Here is a 15,632-nt window from a genome sequence, read left to right on the forward strand (position 1 = left end):
ATAAAAAGGCTTTGGAGTCTGAAATCTTGTAAGGGCTTGGAGTTCAATTCTTTCTTGTAATAAGTGAGAATATTTGCTTTTGAATGTGGGGTGAGAGGAAAGGATGATTATTTTCATAGGTCAAAGATATTCAGGGAAGGACTCCTTACTAACTGGAATTGTAAATAAAGCTACTTTATGCTCCAGAGTGAGCAACTGGAAAGCATTAGTTTTAGATTACAGACATAAACTTTTATATATTTTTTATCTCCTCTTGCCATTGTGTATACTATTCCTTAAAATTAGATTAAATTTTTGAGAGAAAAGTGCAGTTTATTCTTGTCCCAAATCTCCTTTGTTTTAATTAGCAATGTGTAAACTTAAAACTAGTTGAAAAACAAAACTCTCCATCAAACACGTGTAAGAAAGGAATAATTTTCCAAGCATTTGGCAACATACTTTTTGTGTAGAACTCTGAATGAAGCCCTAAATATTTTCTTCCTCTTGTGGCTTCCTCTTGTGATTCTCCCAGAATTTATTTGACCCCATTGGCCACTAGTTCACATTTGTTTTGATCTTGATGTGTTAGTCTAAAATAAATAGAGCAGGAAGATTAAAGAAAAGGCTTTAAAAAGGGACTTTAAAATATAGAACCATGTGTTCCTTAGCATGCTCAGGAGCCTGGGTGGGCTGGGAAAAAGGAAGTCTCTTCCTGTGTCCCTGTTCTGTCCCTATAAAGTCTCCTAACATCCTGCACATGCCTCTTATCACTGATCCATTCAGTGGGTATTGGTTGAATTCTTTCAGTGTACGGCTTGCTAGGAACAAGAAGTCAACCAAAATTCAGGCCCTCGTCCTAATCAGACTAGGAGGTAAAAGCTGAATCAATATAAAGTGGTGAGTACCAGGATAGAGGAGGAAGAAAAGGTTCCTGAGGCTGGGGGGTTTAGTGAGACAGTCTCCAGGGAATTTTGCAGAATTTCAGGGTTAGTTACATGGTGGTAAGAGAAACATTTCAGTGGGCACATATGCAAAGACATGGAAGGGATGTATTGCAGAAGGTGTTCAAATTACAGTACTTGCTCATGGCATTTTGAAACTTTTGTCTACTAACATCCCAAGACTGAATTACTAGAGGGGAGGGATCAAGTGTCATGGTACTCAGTTGTCTAATAATAATAACATGCTCAATTTTTGCCACATTCTTATGAACCCTATCAACATTACCTTATCGACATGCGTCACCTTGCATTTCAGAAAACCTGAGACAGAGTAGTTAAGTAACTTGCCCATAGCTATACAGGAATTAGGTCATGGGCAGTCAGTTTCTAGTACCTGTGTTCTTAGCTATTGCTGTTCAACAGATTTAATAAATGTTTGAATGAATTTAACTGAATGGATATAGAATAATTATATGATAATTTATTCATTTATTTAAAAGAAGTAACATGCCAGGCAAGCCCAGGTCTAAGAGTTGTTTCAGTGAAATCTAAGTGTCCCCACAGGCTTTGACTTTGGCTTTGGCCTTGGCTTGTGTGACTTGCAGAAACTCTCACAAGTGGAAATGTTCTGTGGGGCTCTTAACCTCGAGAGCGTCCTGCAGACAACAACCAGATTTGACCCAAAGTGAAAATGAACTGAGTTTAGGTCTAAAACCAAGGATAGCAGAAGTGGAAAGAGTATGGAAATAAAGAATCAGATGCTCTAAATGCAGCTTTACCCACAAGGTGAGGGGGGGGTGTCCTTCCTTATAAATGCAGTCTTTGGGAACAGCTTAAAAGTAGTTGAGGGAAATAATAATAAGGGCAACATAGCTTTAAAAGGATGAAGTGCTCTTATTTTTAAACTGATCTTGAGAAGGAGAAGTAAAAGCAGAGAAGTTAGGGAACAACAGGGATAGCAGATTTGGCTATGGGAAACAGGCGAGGGCCTAGAGAGTCATCTATTCATTCATTTGTGCTACCATCAAACCAGGAGTTCTGCACTAGCTGTGTACTGGCACTGCACTGGTCTCTAGGATTGTGAATGAATCAAACAAAACCTCTGTCCTCAAGGAGCTCACAGTCCAGTTACGAAGGAAGACAGGAAGCTAGAGAGTTTTGAAGTTGTGAGGTGAATGTCCCTAACAGAAATAGGTACAAGGGATAGAGGTGGGAGACTTGAGGGGGGTTGGAGAAGAGCATGTTAGGCCTGGTGGCAGAGTGGCAAAGGGGAGAGCATACTGTGTTCTGGTTTGTCATTGCCAATGCCAGAAGGTGTGGCCTGGGATGTGCTTTCCAGTGCTTGTCTTAGTTCAAGGAGGAAGATGGATATCAGTGACAGGAAACGTCACTTCAAATCCCACCACGTGAACAGGGGCTCTTAACTTTACCTTCTGTTTGCTTTTTGAGGAATGACCTCACCCAGCTCTCAGGGTCTTCGTGAAGATTAATGGGGTGATAAGTGTGAACATGTTTCCCAAATCCCCAGAATCAAGGTGGTGATTTAATGAATTCTTATTTTGTAAGCAAGTGGTTGTAAGGGCTTTGTAAGGGTTGGTCTTATTTCTTCTAGGGGGAATAACACTTGCTGTGTTATATCTGCACTTCCCATCACACCTTTCTGACCATGCCCTGAGGATCCTCTTGCCATGCATTCTGTCTGTGTAGTCACTTCTCAGGACCCACAGAAAGGAAAGAACAATCCAGGTGGAGGGTAAAACAGGAACAACCCTGCTCTTCCACCCTGAGCAGGTTCTCATAAAAAGCCAGAAGTGCCCTCTGCTCTCAGCGTACAGAGTGCACTGTGGCAGTGTTAGGAAATTTCCCATGAAAACATGAGCATTTTCCTTGCAGGAAATCAGAAACTGTAATGACTGTGATAATTTACCTGTGAAGTGTCTGACTTTACCCATTCACCTTGGTGGAGGGTTTTTTGAAAGGGCAAAAGATAATAGAAATCATGTTTGTAAGTATGAGGGAGTGGTACTTTCATTATTCATTTTTTAAGAGTTCACTTAGCCCCTCCCCCTTATATCTATATATCTGTACATCTTTCTATCTGGCATTATTATGAGAACTTATCAGTGAATGTTTGTGAAGCTTTGTGAAGATGAAGGAAATAGCTACTGGCATGGTGATAAGTAGTAATATTTTAAAGTCTTCTTTTCTATTTCAGAAATTAAATTCCAAAGATAAATCTTACCAGCCCTTAGATTAGTCATCTTTGCCACCTACAGTACATTTTATTGAACAGGTATTTTCAGAATGTTATAATTTGGATAAAGAGAATTAACATGTATTGAGTGTTTACTATGTGCCAAACTCTGGACCAGATGCCTTAAATTTTTTTTAATTGTAGGTAGACACAATACCCTTATTTTATTTTATTTTTTAATGTGGTACAGAGGATCAAACCCAGTACCTCACATGTGAAAGGCAAGCACTCTGCCACTGAGCCCCAGCCCCAAATTTGTTGTTTTAAGTCTTCACAAGGCAAATAGAGTTAAACCTTTCAGATAAATAAATTTAAATTATACTTCAGAAAGTCTTAAATTGATAAAACCAAGGTCAAAGCTAGAGCTGGTTTTTAAACCAGGTCAGATCAACTCTAAACCTTGTGCTCATTCCATTTTACCACATAGGATTGTGAATTAAGATCTTTCCTATAACATCCATTTATTTGGCAGTATTTCTTGACTAATATCAGATACAGTGGCTGGATGGTTTTAATCAGATTTGATGATTTACTTTTTCTAAGTCTACTAGATTTCATTTTATGTTGCTTGAACTTTTCCTCAGAGGTTTAGGAAAGGGTGCAGAATTCTGTTTTTCAGTCTTAGGTTCAAGTTTCATTTCCAGCTGAGTGACAGTGAACACTGCCTGGAGCTGCATTTCTCCATCATGTGTAGAGTGACTGCACTCTACATTTTTAAGTGGGGGGAAGTAATAAAGCCCACTTTGAAAAGTTATGTGAGATTTAAGTGAAGTAATATACATAAAGACACGTCACCATTTATTATGTATGTGCTCACTGTGGGTAGCAAAGGACAGAGTTAATGGTAATTGCTTGCCAAAACATTTTCCCAAGTAACCCAAAAAGCACTTTTTAATCAGCATTACAACAGGGTCTCCATGTATTAAGCATTTGCCAGGTTCCAGGCAGGGATTTTGCTAGGCACTTTGTACATACTCCTCCATGACTATATTTATGACATTATATATTAATTACTCATTTACTCATTTATTGACTTCTTTGCAGGCAGTAAAACTTTCTTTCTCCTTTGTATCCCTGGCATTTAACATGATAGTTTCTGGACCATCGAAGGGACTCATTCATGTCATGGAACCTAGTTTGGTTTTTGTTCCTCTGTACTACTTTTCTTTTTTTAAGAGCTAACTTGGTTGTGGGGAGGGACTGTTCAAATGGAGCATGGTAATATCATGTTTATCGATCATGTTTATGGTTCATACCTCTAATTAAAATATGCCTGTAACTAAAGAAATTTGAGGTTGCTTTAGCTTAAGAACAGATAAATCTGTATGTTTGTTAATCTTTTGCATTTTTAAAAAGCAGATTTCTGGGGTAAAAAGAATGTATCAAGAGTTGGAAGAGTTTATCAAATTTACTTTGTACCTGTGATTTTGAAGGAAAAGGTACAAAGAAGTAAACTGTTTTCAGTGAGCTAGTTTTACATATATGTATCATACCCAGAATATTCTTAGGAACATAGTAAATTAGCCCTAAAAGGGTCTCATCTGAGAATTACATATTATGCAGTTTGAGTTATATCACAAAGGTAATATTTTTGAAACTTTGCATGTTTTTAAAAGTCTGATTATTTCTAAATTTTAAAAATGACGGTTTGACTTTTGCCTAATTAGTGAGGTTTCAAAAACATATTTTGAAACGAGCCAAAGATTGTGAAGACAAAAATATTAACTTATTTATTCTCTCTTAAAATCTAAAATTCTATTTTTATGAGAAAAATCATAAAATATATATAATAGATTTTAGAAATCAGAACAATGAGGAAATTGAGACAAAGGAAAATTAAAAGAATAAAAAAATCAGGTAAATTTAGAGCTAAGATTCAAGTCTTTTTTTTTTTTTTAAAGCAAAAGTTTGTAGTGACGTCCTATGCTCTTTACACACAGGATGCTGGACCTATTTTCCTGTTAAAAAGAGGGACCCAAGGACTTAACTGGATTTGGTGTCCATGAAACAAAAGCAAACCTGTCAGACAGAGAACAGAGAATATTAGTGGTTCATTGCCACAATAAAGAATTTGCCTCAGAGCAGACAGAAATATTCTGATACTTATGGCTTTTTTTTTTTTTTTTTTGCCTCCCTACTTTCCTTCTTGTTCATGAGATTTTTAATAAATAATGTATTAGGAGGATCTCCGTATGCAGGAGGGAGAGAGCAAGGCTTAAAAAGCATGGTGTGGAATGCTGCTTGACAGTGTCATACATTCACAAGATGTCCTTGAAGATGGAGCACAGAACAGAGATCAGGGAAATTTTGGCAGCTGCGGTTGGGAAAATAAATGGCTGTTGTGTGATTAGGCAGATCCTGAAAGCAGGCTCCTGCTCAAACCATGTAATTAAGAAAAGTGGGAGCCTTTGTCCAAGTGCAGAATGTTCATAATATCAGAGTTTGTCAGCAGGAGCTTTTAGAACGGATCAGTACTTTTCACTCCCTGATCCAGGGAATGGTTTTCTTATAAATCATCTTCTCTCCTTGCTGTCCTCGTGAAGGTTGCTGCCAGGCGATAAGGCAGACTTAAGATTGTAACCTTGCTAATTCACTGTGATTTAGGTGAAGGGGAGACTGAACCAGAGACTGTTTCAAGAAATGCAATTTTTATTCATTTGGGTTCCCATGTGTCCTCTAATGTAGGAACAAACAGACTGTGGCCAAGGAGAGATCCTGCAGGATGGCTCTGGGGAGGAAAAAGAATCATTTTTAATACTGTGACTCCAAACTGGTTTGAAGGACTTGACATTTTCTTTCTTATTTTAAAAATAACTTCCTTTCTGATTATAAAATTGCTATATTCTTACTATAAAAACAAGACTAAATTGCAAAATAATGATTAAGACAAGTATAACAATCACCTTTAATCCTACCATTGATTGTTAGCATTTTTTATTTTTCCCTCCTACTCTATGTGTTTATATAATTGAGATAATCAGTCTTTTATTTCTTTTTCCACATTGATCATACACATTTTCTTAGGTTATGAAAACCCATTATAAACATAATTTTAACAATTATAGAATACCATACCATAAAAATATGCTGTACTTTATTTAAACGTCAGCCATCTTCCTTGACAGTCACTTAGGTTGCTTCTGGTGGGTTTTTTTTTTCTTCTTCTTCTTGATATTATTTGTACTTCTGACCTACATAATTTTGGAAGCTTTTCCAAGTTTCAGAATGGATCATTGGGTCTAAGAATAGGAATCTAAAATGCAGAACTGTTTTGCCAATTTATATTTCTACTGATAATGATGAGAAAGACCATTTCATTGCACTTAAAGCTTGACAGTTGCAAATCTTGAACTTCTCATTTCTATGTAAACATGTTGCCCATGAATAATTCAAAGACTCATTTCTCCCAGTTGAGATCTGAATTCTCACCAACACAGATTTGGCAGAGTTCACTTTTACTCCTGCTCATTCTACCTTCCCAGAGAATGTTCAGGGAAATGGTGTCCAACTAAGCTTTCAGGGGCAGTTGGAAGGATAAAGTTCTATCAAGTCAGAAAGTCCTTTTTCCAAAAGTTTCTCTATTATTAAAAAACGAAAGAAATGAAATGAAAAAAAGAAAAGCAGTGAATGGGGAAACTAACAATAAAACTTCAAGTGTAATAAAATAATTTTCAAATTTAAAATTATCCTACCAGAATGATGTTCAGGGGTCTTTTCATTAATGAACATGTAGAGAGACTATAAAGCTGTGCGAATCATCCATGAATACAATAGACCATGGCCACTGTACACACATTCAGCTACTGAGAGCTGTTTGATTTCACTCAGTATCTTTAGCTTCAGAATGCCCCCAAATAACCTCTCTCTTCTGACTTGCACAATTGGAAGAGCGGTTGGCATTATACAATTCTTTTTGAAAAAAGAGAAGGTTGTTCGACACAGATTTTTCTAGGCATTCTGTACTCCTCTTAATTCTCCTCCTTATCCTGCCCCAGCTGTGTTAAGAAAACAACTATTTAATTTCAAAATAAAATATATTTCTATGTAGATTTCTGAAATTTTTAATTTGAGCAAATTTAGAAACGTGTTTGCTTTTAACAGCTAAATCTCGATGAGTTTGCTCACACTCTGAGCCACTAGCCAGGCATTTTATAAATATACAATACTTAAGTTTACATGAACTGTGCCATTGGCTATTGCTTATGCATTTAATCAAAAGATAAATCCGACTTAATCAGTCTGTGGACAGTTTTTCAAATGATTCATTAAATACTCTTTGTATGGAAGATGAAGATAACACATTTACTATCACAACTGGTCCCCATCCCAACAGGTACCCATAGCTTATCATTAGGCATTTTACTTATTTTATCCACATTAAACATTCAGAGTTCTGAGGGGCTTAGGTGGTAGGATGGAAAGAAATATTGTTTTTCAACTGATTTTTTAAATTAGCCTGAGCTTTCCCAGGAAATTATATTAACATGAAAATATTTGCCTTTTTCAAATATAAAAAAGCATATTGAAAGTTTGATAGTATTTACTGGCCATTTTGGAACGGAGGACTGAATTATGGGGGATAAAGGAACATTCCCTCTTTTTTATAATCAAGTGGATGGTCAAGCTGTCCTTCAGCTCTGGAGAGTTTGCCATAAAAGTCAGTTAAAACTAAACACCCAGGAGTCTTACCAGGATTGCACCAGGGTGGACACACCCGGGGAATCATTTTAGGCTCAAAGCGAAAAGAAAAAACTGTAGGGCATAAAGGAGGTCAGTATTTATTTAGGAGAGGAAGTGTGCGTGATGTGTCTGGGGAAGAAGATTAAAAACTTGGATTTCTGTGATTTTGAGAATAATGCCTGAGAGAAATTAAATTTTGATTATGCTTTTCATATCCACGCTGGCCCTGCTATTTTAAGTATTAATGTCTCTTGTTCTCTCCAGCGACTGCTGATTTTTTAAAAGCCCTGACTACCTCCACTGAGAATACTTTTGGCATGCCTGGTGTTCCTCTCACTGAAGAAGATGCCATTTCAAAGGAGGGATGCCTCAAGCTTCCCTCTTTGTTACAAACAGGCATTTGTTTAGGACAGAGGCATTTGGACCAAGAACAGCCCTGTCAGCTCAGTATCAGAACAGCATAGGATTAGCCTGAGTATGTTCAATGCATGTGCTTTGGGCAAGGAAGGGAGTCATTAGAGGAACTCTGGAGGGGATTGCTTAAAATAAAGGGGTGTTTACAGTTGATTTTAAATAATTGTTTGTTTACCTGTTCTCTTCTGCCATCCTTCCAGTTTGAACTTCCTGTACTGAGCACAGATCAAATTATTTTTGTTTCTCCAATTCCTAGAACAATGCTCTGGCCTATAATAGCATCCAGTAAGCTTGTGTTGAATTGAATACACTTGTTTTAAGGATATACTGAGAATTTATTACCACTGAACTTCCTAGAGTAAATAGGTCTTTCAGGTTATTTGTGCATGTGCCCAAAGGTATTATTAAGCTGTCAGAGTGTTTTCCCTAGTTGAAATTAAATTTTTTTCTAGAGTTTTCTAGTTACCTTCCAACAGAATCTATAGAAACTTGGTATGAATGGTTTGGGGGGCTTGGAGTGTGGTCTGCAGCCAGTGGTCTGTGTGAGTAATCACTTCTGAGTTCCCTTTTCCGAGAGTGTTCAGATCACGGATCTGGCCCCTTCTCTTGGGCCCCATGAATAACGTGTCTTTCACAGTTGAATCATAACCAGGAACGTTGTATTTAGAAAACAATATTAATCTAAAGGGAATGGAGCCAATTAAAGCCTCTTGACAAAAGGAGGGGGAAGGAAGGAATTTTATGAGCTTATAGAGGAAACTTCAAAGAAATATGAAATTGGGGGGCTGTACAGACATTTTTAGTATCTTTCAAGGAGCAAGAAGTGAGGAATTATTCCTAAAAATAATGTCTGTATTCAGAAACACAGAGTCTGCTGTGTAATTTTCTAACTTTGGGGATTTGTTGTTCAGGCTTTTGAAAGGCGGGCAAAACGCAGTAGTCAGGACTGCTCCACCAGAGTCTAACATACTGCATGTCAGGATTTTATAAGGGTTAAGTGGGAAATGCCTACAAAGAGAATTAGGACTTTTATTTTTGTTCTCATGAATAATTTAAATCTATTTCTTTAATGGCTCAATTCAGTGACTGCCCTTGGTAAACATTATTCTTCATGCTCTTGGGAGCACTTGTTCTATTACATAAGGGTTAGCCTTTATGTATAAATTTTCAAAAGTCCTTCCAACATGGTAAAAGAAAACACCTTTAAATATTCGTTAAAATATTTAATAAGACACATGTGTGTATCTCAGATATACCCACCTGAGATGTGTTCACACTCGGTGCATTCCTTCAGCACCTTTCTAGTTTCTGGGACTGCTGACATTTAAAGGGGTTTGAAAACAGAAGGGAAGAGTATTTGGAAAGGAAACACTATTTTCCTGTGACCTTCTATGATTCTTTTCTCTTGATCCCTTTGCATAAATTGAGCAGTGAGACCCAGAGTGGAAAACTGGAAGTTGAAGAGTGCTGAGAGCCTTGTGTGGGTGCACAGAGGCCCTGCAATGGGCTCTTGAATGACCAATGACAATAGCGAGTTCTGCATCAGGGTAGACTCCTGTAATACAGAGTTGTAGCCCTTTAGTTGCCCCACAAAGTAAATCCTGAATGTATATACTAGGTTAAAACACAGAAATGCAAAACAATAGTTTGTTGTCAGACTACCATTTTTATAGACAATATTGGGACAAGGATACAATATGGCATGACTGGCAGGATTGATGAGAGGACTATAGCATCACTCTGAGTTCTCTGCGGCCTTGGACAATGACTGTTCTCCATTGTGAGAAGGAGCACCAGTCATGCAACTGTAGCCTGATTTCTCCTAAATGTGAGCAAATTAAAGCTTTATGAATAGTGGAGGATGGAGGGAGGTGTAAGCAATTCACAAGCTGTTGGAAGAAATATTAAAAGGGCTTTAAGCACACTTTTAGTACTTTAGTCCTTAAGTACACTTCTAGAATTTTAGAGTAGTCTTGCTTAATACACTTCAAGGACTTCCCTGGCCACAGGATGTGCTTTCTCCTCTGACATATCGACTCCTCAGCAATAAATATTTGTTTGTTTAATGAGTGAATGAATTCTAAGAGCAAGATATTATATGAACAGATTTGGGAAGGAAGAAAAGGTTTTGTCCTTTGATTACATTGCTACTCTTAGCTTTTTCTTCTAACTTCTAACCTAGTTTCTTAGGTTTTGAGTTTTTTTTTTTTTTATCTTTTCCACTGTTCTCTTCTAATAATATTAACATCAGTCATCACTAATATCTGTGGAGGGATTACCAAGCCAGGAATAGTGCTTAGTGTTCCATGCACATCATCTTCCTCAGTCTTTGTGACAATTTAGCGAGGACAGGTACCATTTTTATACCAGTAAGACCAAAGGCTGCCCTAAACCCCCAGCTTCTACTTTCTCTCTCCTGATGCATCATTAAAATGGGGCTGAGATGAGGGTGTAGTGGGACTCTATGTGATATCAGCATGCTTAACTAATAGGTCTCACCCCCCGCCTTGGTGTGGGCAGTGGGATGGACAGTGGGTAAGTGGAAGAGATTGGGTGAAATGGGTCACCTCATCGCTGCCCCCCAAAATGGAGAATTATACCCTCATTCAAATGGCCATGCCTTCATTGTCACAAGAGTACACAAGTGAAGTGGTCTGCACACCTGGGTTCCAGTCTCTTTCTGCCTCTTACTAGCAGTGTGACCTTGGGCAAGTCTTTTACTCTCTTCTGGTCCTCAGTTTCCTCATTAAAATTATGGGGTTGGCCTCGGTGGCCCCCAATGTCCTTTGATATCTCTTGTGTATCTTCACTGTGAACTCAGTGAGGGCCCATTCTTTGTCTTTATCTCTGTATCCCCAGGACCTACCTAGAGCAGTGCCTGGCATGCTGGGGCTCTGTCTCTGTTCATCTCACATACACAGATCTAGCTATAGTGAAAATAAACCCTTTTTTATGTGCATATGACCTGGTATGTCCAGGTAGTAGAGTTACAGTTAACTTAAGAGGATATAAGGACACCCAGATTGTGGCAAGGGAGGTGCCATCAAGGTTGGTTTCTCCTCCCTGACCAACCCCACCCCCCCCACCCCCCCCCGTACTGTGAGAAAGAGGCTGGCGTAGCCTCTGCTCCTTACCTCCCCTCTGCAGAGATAAAGGACCCTGGTGATGATCCTGCAGCTGCATGTCTGAGGCCTTCCTGCTTGCTTTTGTTGTATATTTTGCAGAGAAGAGTGGTGGGAGGGGTGAGGTTAATGCGTTGAGTGTGAGTAATTAGTCATTCAAACCGTCGACATTTACAATGACAGGATTTGAGTGCCTACATTATTGTGCACTGCTCTAATAGTTTATCCCTGAAATTTTCTGCCTGTATAATGTTTCTTAAAATATATCACAGGAACATAAAAGATTTAATGTAGTGCTTTGTACAACCATTAGAGTTTGAAGTCAACTGAACCTCCTCAATGCTCTTGCCTGGATGCTTACTATAATTTTTTGTTCTTAATTGCCATTAGAAAAGGGAAGGGGAAGACAAGTCAGGGGTTTGGAACCTGGTCAGCTGCAAAATTGGCTGCAAGACCCACACCAAAAGTTTCATTAAAGTACATATGCATTCTTGGGTACCTGATATATTTGTTTGTAATGAAAATTGTGCTGTTAGAATGTCAAAGGCATTAGCCTGAGGAAGCAAGTGTTCTGATTTTGCCAAACCCACCTCTGTTTGGATGATGTGCTTCCCACGAATACGCATTTTCTCTACCTCTGGTCTGAAACGGACCAAGTAGAGAACGCAGGTGTCCTCTCTTTAAGATCTCTCATAACCTTAAAATGCTCCGGTTTTATATTCAGTATCTTTACATCTTAGCAACTTCTCCTATTTTCCAGGTAATGTTTTAAAATCCTCTTGATTTATTCATATATCAGATTTGATGTGGCATTTTTACATTTCCTTTTTTTTTTTTTTTGGTATCCTGGTATCCTGGGATGCACCATTAAGACCGCGACAGGGATCTTATTACATAAGATATATTAAGACATTTGCAAATGTTTTTCAGCTTTCAGACTATATATTTTTATTGAGAAAATTCTGTGTGAATGTTATGTTCATTAATTCTTCCTAGATACACAAAAGTATAACTACCTAGTGTGTGTGCAGAGCAGAGAGAGCTCCATCTCCATCACATAAGAATGACATGACCTAATTTATGAATATGGTTGCTTGAGGTAGCTCAGTGGCAAACATTACATCTCATGGGCACCACTGGTTGTCTAATCTACAAATAGGGCTCAAAAAAAAAAAAAAAAAAAAACAAATAGGGCTCAACTTTGGGAGTCAACATAAATTTAAAAATCCACATAAGATGTAAGGAGATACAGAAGGCTGTTAGTGGAACTGAAATTACTTTACCTGAAGCCTTGATACTTCCTAAGCCTTTTGGGAGCAGGAATACCTGTAAGATGGTCATATGGACAAATGCTGGCTTTCACCACGTTTGTGAAGTGAATGTCTGTCAGACACAAGTTGAACCTGACTATCAGGTGACCTTGAACATTTTTGGTCTCACAGAGTCTCAGTAAGCTTAGGGGTGGTGCACATTCTTCTATATTCTCCATCATTAGCACCAAAAAATCTGCATCACTTTGGTGCAGGATATTTTCTAGGTGTCTGTAGGGAGCTCTGAGAGGGGTAACATGAGAAAGGTAGTAATCAAGAAAGCAGCTCTGTGGATTGTAGGACTGGTTTGGGGGTCTTGGGAGGAACGAGTGGCATTAAATAAAAATACAGTAGTTGGGTTGCTCTGAGGGTCTGCCCACCAGGTCTACTGAGATGGATAAACTCCAATTTTCCAGTTCCTTATTGAGTTGGCTGTGCTTCCTATATTTGTTGCCTGGACACCTAACTCAGTGAAGCAGTGAGACGACATAGCAAATGGAGGTGCTGTGCATGCCCAGGAGGCCAGACAGCTTGGCTATGCAGAGCTGGCCCAGGAGGCCTGACAGTGTGGCTATGGAGAAACTGCCTCCCAGCCAGGATCTCTGCTGATGCTCTACAACATCTTGTCCATTAATGATGCCTGCTAACCCCTGCTGGGCCCAGCTCCCCAGTTTTTTTCCTGGACCCTTGCCTTGAGGGCAGAGCTGCTGAATAGGCTTTGCTGAGCACAGTTTCTATCAGGTTTTGTTTGTTTGTTTGTTTGTTTGTTTTGTGTGTGTGTGTAGTTTTTTTGTTTTTGGGTTTTTTGTTTTTGTTTTTGTTTATTTGTTGTTTTGTACTAGGGATTGAACCCAGGGGAAATTTACCACTGAGCTACATCCCCAGCCCGTTTTGAATTTTTATTTTGAGACATGGTCTTAGTAAGTTGCTTAGGATCTTGCTAGGTTACTAAAGCTGGCCTCAAACTTGAGATCCTCCTTCCTCAGCCTCCAGAGTTGCTGGGATTATAGGCATATGCCACCACACCTGGCTGGTTTCGATCATTTCTGAGGAGAGCTTGGTTTAAGATTCTTCTCAGAAGCTTTTTGCTTTCTCCTTGCTGTCTGGACCAGCCTTCTGGAATCCTACAGTTGACCTGAAGCCAAGAAGAAAGTTCTGGTGATGTGAGAAGTGGAGCCACTTAAATTACTTGCATGATGGTAAAGAACCTAAGACGCTACTCACCGTCCTCAGTCTGCTTTATTACCCTAGCTCTTCTCAAGACTTCATGTTTTTCTTTTGGTTTCATTTCCCATTTGTGACCATCAAAAGAGGAAACAGTATCACTGGGGCATAATGAGGAATAATAGTGATGATGTCTCTAGGTACTTTTTATTGTAGATACTTCTTATATATGAGCTTTCATCCTAAAGAAAACCAACCCTGCATGGGAGGTTTTATTCTAGTTTTCCAGAAGAGAAATCTGAGGCTCAAAGTCACAGCTAATAAGTGATAGAGCTAGAATTTTAAGGCAGCTGTTGTCTTGGCTCCAAAACTAGTTTCTTCCTCCCCCCACCATACCACTCTTCTTCAAATGAGAAAACAAGTAAAAACAAAATAAGTTAAAAAAAAAAAAAAACAGTCTGTGAACATTGGTGAGGATGTGAGGATCTGGAACTTTCAATCTTTACCTGTGGGAATATAAATTGGTACATCTACTTTGAAAAACTATTGGCAGTATCTACTGAAACTGAACATACATATACCTTATGACCCCCCAAAACAGAATCCTAGGAATATACCAAACAGATACATGTGCAAATACCTAACCAAAGATTGTGCATAATGCTCATAGCAGCAACAACTCTGACAGTTGAAAACTAGAAACAATCTAGTTCATCAAGAGATAAATTAAATGTGACATTTTCTTACAATTAAATTTTCAATAGTATAGGGAAAGAACAACATAGTACTACACAGACAATATACATGACACTTCAGACAGGTGAAAAGACTACACATGGTATGATTCTATGCAAACTTTCAAAAATAGGCAAACGGGATCTATGGATTAGAAGTCAGAGTGGTGGTTACTTTGAGGAGGGTGATGTAAATGACGGGAGAGGACAGGAGGATTTCATGGTACTAGTCACAATCTATGCTACAATGTGAAAGTTGGTACCCAGGTGTCAGTTGTGTTTACTTTGTAAACATTCTTTGCATTTGTAGCCTTGAGGTTTGTACACTTTACTTCATGTACGTGATATTCAACAAAAATGCTTACCCCCCCCCCCCAAAAAAAAATTCTCTGAACAGTAAAAGGGTAATAGTAATAGGATCTACTGTTTATCAGATATCTGTTACACCTTGATTCCCTAATGCCACATAGCTAGTGAGTGGCAGGGCATGATTCCATTGCCTAAGAGTTAAGAAGTGATTTCAGAGGAGACAGAAGCCATATGATAGATAAACAGGGGACAGTGATAAAATAGAATGGAAAGGTGGGACCAAGAAGACTAGGAAGCCTGGGTGCAGGCCCAGATTTTGCTCCACTTTCTTGAAATGACAATGTCACTGGATGTCTTTGGACTTAATCCCAGATATGAAAATACTGAGCTAGATTTTATTCCCTAAAGTGTCTTTTGGCTCTGCAGTTTTGTGATTTTCCATTTTTGTTACCCCATGTAGGGCATCTTCATGGCCTTGCTCCCTCAGTTTAAACCCATTTTCCATCTAAAAGCATCATCATCTCGGCATTGTCCCTGATTGCCTTTATTTTGTGAGCTGGGGACATTGTACCTCTATTCATGCCTATTGTCCTGCCACCAGCCATGCACCTGTCTGTGTCCTGGAGACTACAAGCTCCTTGAGGACAGGAACTCTTACGAATTTTTTCCACTAGTATGTTGCCTGAGACAGTTCACACACCCAAGGAAATCTTTTTTCAATTAAG

At 38.7% G+C, this 15,632-nt stretch overlaps 1 protein-coding gene across 3 annotated transcripts in view; it reads left to right on the top strand.

Annotated features, from left to right (window-relative positions):
- The window catches only part of Elavl4 (ELAV like RNA binding protein 4), an 83,049-nt gene that overhangs the window by 20,349 nt on the left and 47,068 nt on the right, over positions 1 to 15,632 (top strand). The window lies entirely within an intron of this gene.

The sequence above is a fragment of the Marmota flaviventris genome, chromosome 10, assembly GCF_047511675.1.
Source record: "Marmota flaviventris isolate mMarFla1 chromosome 10, mMarFla1.hap1, whole genome shotgun sequence".
In the NCBI taxonomy this organism is placed as follows: Eukaryota; Metazoa; Chordata; class Mammalia; order Rodentia; family Sciuridae; genus Marmota; species Marmota flaviventris.